Below are 7,093 nucleotides of genomic sequence, written 5' to 3'. Positions count from 1 at the left end.
CCGTTAGAGAAACTCTACATGCTATTGTATTGTAAATAATTAATTAATGACATGAATGTAATCATGTAAATACCACGATGATAATAATAACAAAGATAAAAGTTTAATAATGAACTAATTAATTATAATAATTATGGCACGCTAATTAATTACAATAGCATGGCATTGTGGCCAACCTGGCAACACGTCAGCGCATCTCCTAATTTAGCTTTTATCTTTCTCTCGCGTTCATTTTTACTACGTGCGTTCTACTGGTGCCAGTTCATGTACTTGAGTTCCAAATAAAATTCTATTAGTTTTTAAGAGCTGTGATTATTTGGTTTAAACCCAAAATGGTGACCCGAACATGATTTTCATCAACGCTTGATGGAATGTTTGAAAGATGTAACGTAGTCGAAGGCGGACATATGTTCTGATGATTTTTAGATCCCGATCTTTTTAATCTATGTAATGGTGAATTTGTGTAATCTATGGTTAAACCTGCATAAAGTTGGTCTTCTTTTGGAGTTTGTACAACTTTAATGTTTGGATTGGACAACTCTAATTGCTTTACCATAAACTTTCAATTTGTCTAAGTGATACATTGCAATTTGAACTTGTTGTGGTTCGGCCATCTGTATCGGTGCATTATCTCTTCTATTCAATAATATGTTTACGCTCAAGACGTCGCCATATGCTCCAAGAAAAGTTAAAGAGAGCATCGGATGTCATCATCTGTTCGATTAAATTGCTAATTAGTAGTACGTTGCCAACAGAAGACTGCCCACGAAATCCAATGCGAGAAAGACTTAATGCAACAGCAGTTGTAACAGAAGGTAATAATGTAGAATTCACAAGAGGAAGAGCTCCAGCAGTATTAGCTAAAAGTGGTGATGCTAAACCAGGTGTGTCAAAAGGAGATGCAAGCAAACCCGTAGAACGTGATTCTATTCCTGTGATAATCTAATGAATCTAATGTTACATCACCAGAAGGAAGATTATTATTGGTGAAATCTCTGCTTTTGTCATTGTTAAATTTAATATTCAATTTTTTCAGTTTGGAATATTTTATTCTCAACGTACTACAGGCATGGTAAACATTTTTACCATCTAGGAACAATTTTATTGCTTTTGCTGTATTGACGTCTAAATACTGTATGAGAGCTTGATGTGTGTTATTTTTTGTGAATGTAACTATTTTCAGAACTTTCCCAAATCTAGAAAATATCTGACAAAGAATGTCAAGAGTTACAGGATAGATGTAATTATCCACTCTGACCCTAAGAACAGTATTTGGTCCACCGCGAGTCTTTGTCTGATTTATTGATGCTTGAGCAGCTTGAAGTGCTGCTTGTGTAGTTACATGTGAATTTGAATGCGAACTGTCTGTTTTAAGTTCTTTATGGTTTGAAAATTGAACATAAACAGTACGATTTTGAATGGCTGGCGAGCCAGAATTTACAAAATTATTCACCATTCTAGTTGCTGAAACTTCATCTGTCATTTCTAAAAAAGCCTGATTTTTTCCTTTCAATAAGTATACATTAGTTACATGTCCAAATGGCACCCTAAAATGAATCATATCTGTCTCAGTAGCATCATTTGGAATGTTACGGATAGGAACTACGCGAGATCGTTTCCCTACTTGAGTTTTGTCAAGTTTTACCTTCGATGTTATAGTATTTGGAGTAATGCAACACAAGCATTTGAAGGGTGGAGTTGGTTCGTACTTTAAAATATCATCTGAGATTCCCATCTTCGTATCTTGCAAAATATCAGCAATATCATCTGTACCAACATCACATCTCACATAGCATATTATTATTATTATTTAATTAAATTTTTCGTTACTGGTTTTGTCGTGGATTTTAAAGAATTAAAAACTATTGGCTTTTTTCTCAGTTACCCTTAAAAAGACCTCCCGGAAGGCATCCTCTTAGCCAGATCGCCGAAGTGTTACGTCGCCATAATTTAACAACAACAACTGGATCTGGTCAGCAAACGTTTTATTTGGCCATCAGTAAGGAAAAATGTCAGATTGTGGGCTAAAACTTGCATCCCTGGCATAAAATGTGCAAGAGAGTCAAAGTGGAAAAACACACTAACAGTGCAGTGGGGACCTACAGCCAAGTCAATCGCCGTTTAGTTTTACACCAATGTGGATATAATTGGCCCTTTCCACCTTGCTAAAGCTTTACTTATCTAGTCACTATCGTAGATCGATTTTCACGTTAGCCAGAAGTCATACCAGTGGCAGACATGTCAGCTGAGACTATAGCCAATGCAATCCTTTCTACATGGATTGCACGCTTCAGCATACCACGCATTATAACCACTGAGAGGGGTCGCCAGTTTGAATGCCAACTTTTTGCTGATCTCACTAAAGCCCTGGGAATTAATCACATTAAGACAACGGCGTACCACCCAGCCTCAAACGGAAAAATTGAACGGTGGTACCGTCGGCTCAAGTCCTCACTGAGAGCTCAGCTGACTGACAATTGGATTGCTAAACTCCCAGCCATCCTCTTGGGGCTAAGATCCTATGTCATCCCTAACTACAACACTACAGCAGCAGAGATCACATACGGCGAACCTATTACACTGCTTTCTGATCTCCTCACCGACTCTTGCCAATGACATACCTACCTTGATCTGCAGGTTAAAGGATCATATGAGGTCGATCCGCCCGGTCAGAGAATCCACCACTCGTCTAAAAATATTTTTTTTACATCCTGAGTTAATGACTGCTCCACACGTCTTTGTGTGCCACGATGCCTGACGCAAAGTCATTACAACCAATCTATGATGGTCCTTTCCATGACCGACGACGCTCAAACAAACACTCCGATTTAGATACACCTCGAAGGAAGCAAATTGTTTCAATCGACCGCTTCAAACCCACAGTTTTCTGAAAGATACAACCGTCTCTCCCGTTAGAGAAACCCTAATATATACCGAGTTTGAATTTAAATTTCCAAGTTGGTAGACTAATGCTTATTTAGGAATAACAATTAGTGATTTTATTTTTATCTGTAGTAAAACATTTTTAAATAATTAAATAAAATGTTACGTGTAGCCTATAGCATCTATTTGTCTTGCATCGTACTGTATCTAAACAATTTTTCTTCGAACTTTTTTGAAAAATACATTATAGATGTTATAATTTTTAATTATTATAGCCAACATTTGGAAGTTTATTAAATTTTAAATTTCTTGTAAAATATATATTTTACCATTATTAATGAATGATAAGACTAAGGTGCTTCACAAAAGTATAGAACCGCTCAAAAAATTGGTCTTTTGAGGTCAGAACATGCACTAATAGATAGAAATAGATTTTTTACGCGTAATTCAGCACCTAACTTATAAAAACGTAATTTTAGGAAACTTGAGCTTCTAACTCGTGACTGATTGCGGAATAGCAATGAAGTCAATTTACATACTGCCTCGATACGTATAGAATTGCAATCTTTCTCGCAAGTTTCACGTGTAAAAGTATTCCCCCCCATCATGCATCGTGGTACTCATTTAACAGACTTTGAGACTTAAAAGGTCTGTTAAAGACTTTGAGAAGCACTAGTTTAAGTCACCAGGCAGTAGCAAACAGCATCAAGCGTTCGAAAAAGGTCGTTCAGCATTATTTGTCAAATCCTGCAAATTATGGACCAAAGCGTAGAAGTAGACGTCCTTCAAAACTTACTCCGCGAGACCATAGGCGAATTTTTAATGCAGCCTCTAATCCACCGCGTCTACGTGTCAAATATAAGACGATTTGGGTATTCAAGTACTGTGCATCACGAAACCGTTCGAAGGGTTGTTGTTGTTACACAACAACCCTTCGAACCCTTTTGTTGCTGTTGTTACACAACAACAACAAAAACGACATTGTTCGGTCTAGAATGAAAAGAGCCTTTGCTCTCAAGCCTGAGCACAAAGCTGCCCGACTCCATTTTGCTAAGAAAAATAAATATGGACACTCAATGGAATGAGGTAAGTTTTTTGTTTCGTTTAGACCTATCGTACTAGCACAAGAAATAACAACTTTTCTGTCATATAGGTAATCTTTTCGGACGAAAAGAAAATTTAATTTGGATGGGCCAGATGGTTTAGCGTTCTATTAGCGTGATTTACGAAAAGAGCCCAAGTGCTTTTCGCGAAGGAAAAAGTTCCTTCGCGTGGTGGTGGAAATGTTATGGTTTGGGCATTTTCTGCGTTGGGAAAATTGGATTTGGCATTTGTTACCTGTCGCATGAACAGTGCCGACTATCAACAAGTTCTGGAGAACAAATTGCTGCCGTACACACATAGATTCAAAAGAATTCTGTTATTTTCCAACAGGACAACGCATCTATCCGTGTTTCACGAGATACGAAACAGTAATTTGAAAATAAACGGATTGGCCAGTTCGTTCTCCTGATTGCAATCCTATAAAAAAACGTTTGGAGATCTTGGTTGGCCGAATTTATGACCAAAATCGTCAGAATGCCGACTTTGAACACTTAAAACAAGCAATTGTCACTGCTTGGAACTCCCTTGAGGCATCGATCATTAAAAAAACCTTGTTGATAGCATGCCAAATCACATTTTCGATGTTATTAGTAAAAGAGGTGCGCAAATAAATTACTAAATTAAACCATTTTGTACTATTTAATGTTTTTGCATACATTTACTAGTCGATTCTATACTTTTGTGGTGCTTAAAATCAGTTTTTTTTTGTTTTTTTTTGCAATTTCTGCTGGTTTCCGAGATATAGAAAACCATGTGTTTCGACAAATTATGTTTTCATAAATCCTGTACAAAATATAAGAAAGGTAGCTACATCATATGTGTAATTCCTAATCTTCGTATAGTAAATTTGCAGCGGTTCTATACTTTTATGGAGCACCTTAGTCTACGTTCCAGATATTTTCAAAATTTCGTGTATGTTACATCTAACGTAATATTATTTTTCATAAAATCTTTTTCGCGCATTTAATATAAAGGTTTAGTCAGTGGCGTAGCGTAGTGGGGGCGGCAGGGGCGGCCCACCCCGGGCGGCACTTTTTAGGGGGCGGCAAAATTTCACAATAAATAATAATATCTTGTAAAAATATCTAAATAAGGGGGCGGCGTTTGCACACCCACGCTACGCCACTGGGTTTAGTACCTTTACATTAACAATGTAATTGTTGAAGCACATCATCTATATCAGTGGTGGCCAACAAGTCGATCGGCGAAGCCAATTTTTGTCGATCGCTCGCGATGTCTTAACTTAATGTGTTACATTTGTAACCGGGTAAAGAGTAAAAATAAAACATTAATTGATATGATCAGCTGCATAGATGCATATAAAACAAAATTTATTTTCCTAATAGATCTACAATAAAATAATCTAAATCATTTTCCAAATATAGCGGATAACCTACAAAAACATAAAATATTAATACTTATAAGATCGGGAAATACGTCGCGGAAATCCGAAAAGTAATTGAAGATTTTGAGGTAAGATTCCAAGATTTTTGAAAAAAAATTAAAGAAATTGTGGAATTTATATCTTTTCCTTTTAAAAAGATTTAAATGTGAAAACGCATTTGCCAAAAAATTTCAGACATATTTCATATGGAGCCACCTCCATATTTCATATGGAGGTTGTTTTTACGTAGGTAGATATACAGGGTGTTCCAGTACGAGGTGCACTTCCCGAGCTATTGATAGATTAGCAAAAAATAAGTCTAAAAATCTTGTTTTTCTTCCATGATAAATTTTCCTCGCCCAAAAAAAATCGCGAAAGTGAAATATTGTAATCAAATTATCAACCATTCTGTGCATTTTTATAACAACTTTTTCATATTTACGAACAAATAGTATCACAACTCATACTTTGCAATTGATTAAAAAAAATTAATTATATTTTAAGTTACTAAAAATCTAGAAAGTGTCAAAAATCGATTTTTTTTAGGTACCGCCTGTACAGAATGAACTCGTAGCTGCAAATATCAAAAGTTGGGTCTGGAAATTTATTTTCTTTATGAGCATATATCTTGAAAACTTAATAAATGATTTAAAAAATAAAAAATAGTTTTGAAGTTATATTTTGCTTATCTATTTATAGCTCGCGGAAGTGCACTTCGTACTGAAATACAGTGGATAAACATAGTATGTATTTCACACCTCCCCCTCTCCACTTAGACTATGCCTATGAGAAGTCGACCGCGACACATTTTTTTAAGATAAAAAGTAGATCTTATGTACACAAAAGTTGGCCACCCCTGATCCATATGATAAACCATGATTTAATTATAATGATTATTTAAACGGGAAATGCAAATTTATTATAAACGTCGGTGCAAAATAATACTTTTATACGTCGTAATCCAAATAATTAATTTAATTCAAAAATTTTCCCTGAAAGATGTTAGATATAGATAGATGACCGGCACGACTCCGTTGCTAAAGAAAGAGTATGATGTACAGGGGAAAGACACTACAGTACTAATTTGAGGTGGAGAGCATATATTTTACATGAAATAAATTAAAAATATGATTAAAAATTGCAACCCGGCATTGTGAGGATGTCACTAAATAATTGCTCGTTAGTCTTATAACTTTAGTCACACCTTGCATACATCTTTCACTTATCTTTTCATTGTTATTTATTTACCATGCAAACTTCGTTGTAACTCTTTCAAGGCAGCGAAGTTTTCACGGTTGATAATTAAATGTATTTGCATAGTTAATAATTGAATGGTAGATAATAAAAATGATCGAATGATCCTTTAATTGGTATGAGTAAGTTTCCACGGTGCAATTTATAAATCAGAAATAGAATTTTGAATTAAATATAGTATTTAATAATAATTGCTAATTAAAATAAAATAATAAATTAAAAATAATATGTATAGGCATACATTTCACGTATTTCATATAAAAAGATAAATATTAATCTGGCGAAGAAATAATAAATCAATACGTCATCGGATATTTATATAAACTTTATAAAGACTAAAATAATAAAAATATTAAAAAATATATATATATTCAGAAAACTTATTAATAAAGGATTGTGTAGTAATACTAAATTATAGGCCTAAACAAAAACAATGACCCTGAAGGAGTGTCAGTTTATAAATATATA

The 7,093-nt window shown here is 34.8% G+C and overlaps 1 pseudogene; it reads right to left on the bottom strand.

Moving 5' to 3' along the window:
• Positions 1–292: 292 nt before the first annotated feature.
• Positions 293–1,643, bottom strand: LOC136976184 (polypyrimidine tract-binding protein 1-like; annotated as a pseudogene).
• Positions 1,644–7,093: the final 5,450 nt, after the last annotated feature.

The sequence above is a fragment of the Centruroides vittatus genome, unplaced genomic scaffold, assembly GCF_030686945.1.
Source record: "Centruroides vittatus isolate TY-2023 unplaced genomic scaffold, ASM3068694v2 contig_397, whole genome shotgun sequence".
In the NCBI taxonomy this organism is placed as follows: domain Eukaryota; kingdom Metazoa; phylum Arthropoda; class Arachnida; order Scorpiones; family Buthidae; genus Centruroides; species Centruroides vittatus.
Note: the sequence above shows the minus strand (reverse complement) of the source record. Positions and strands in the feature narration are given on the sequence as shown.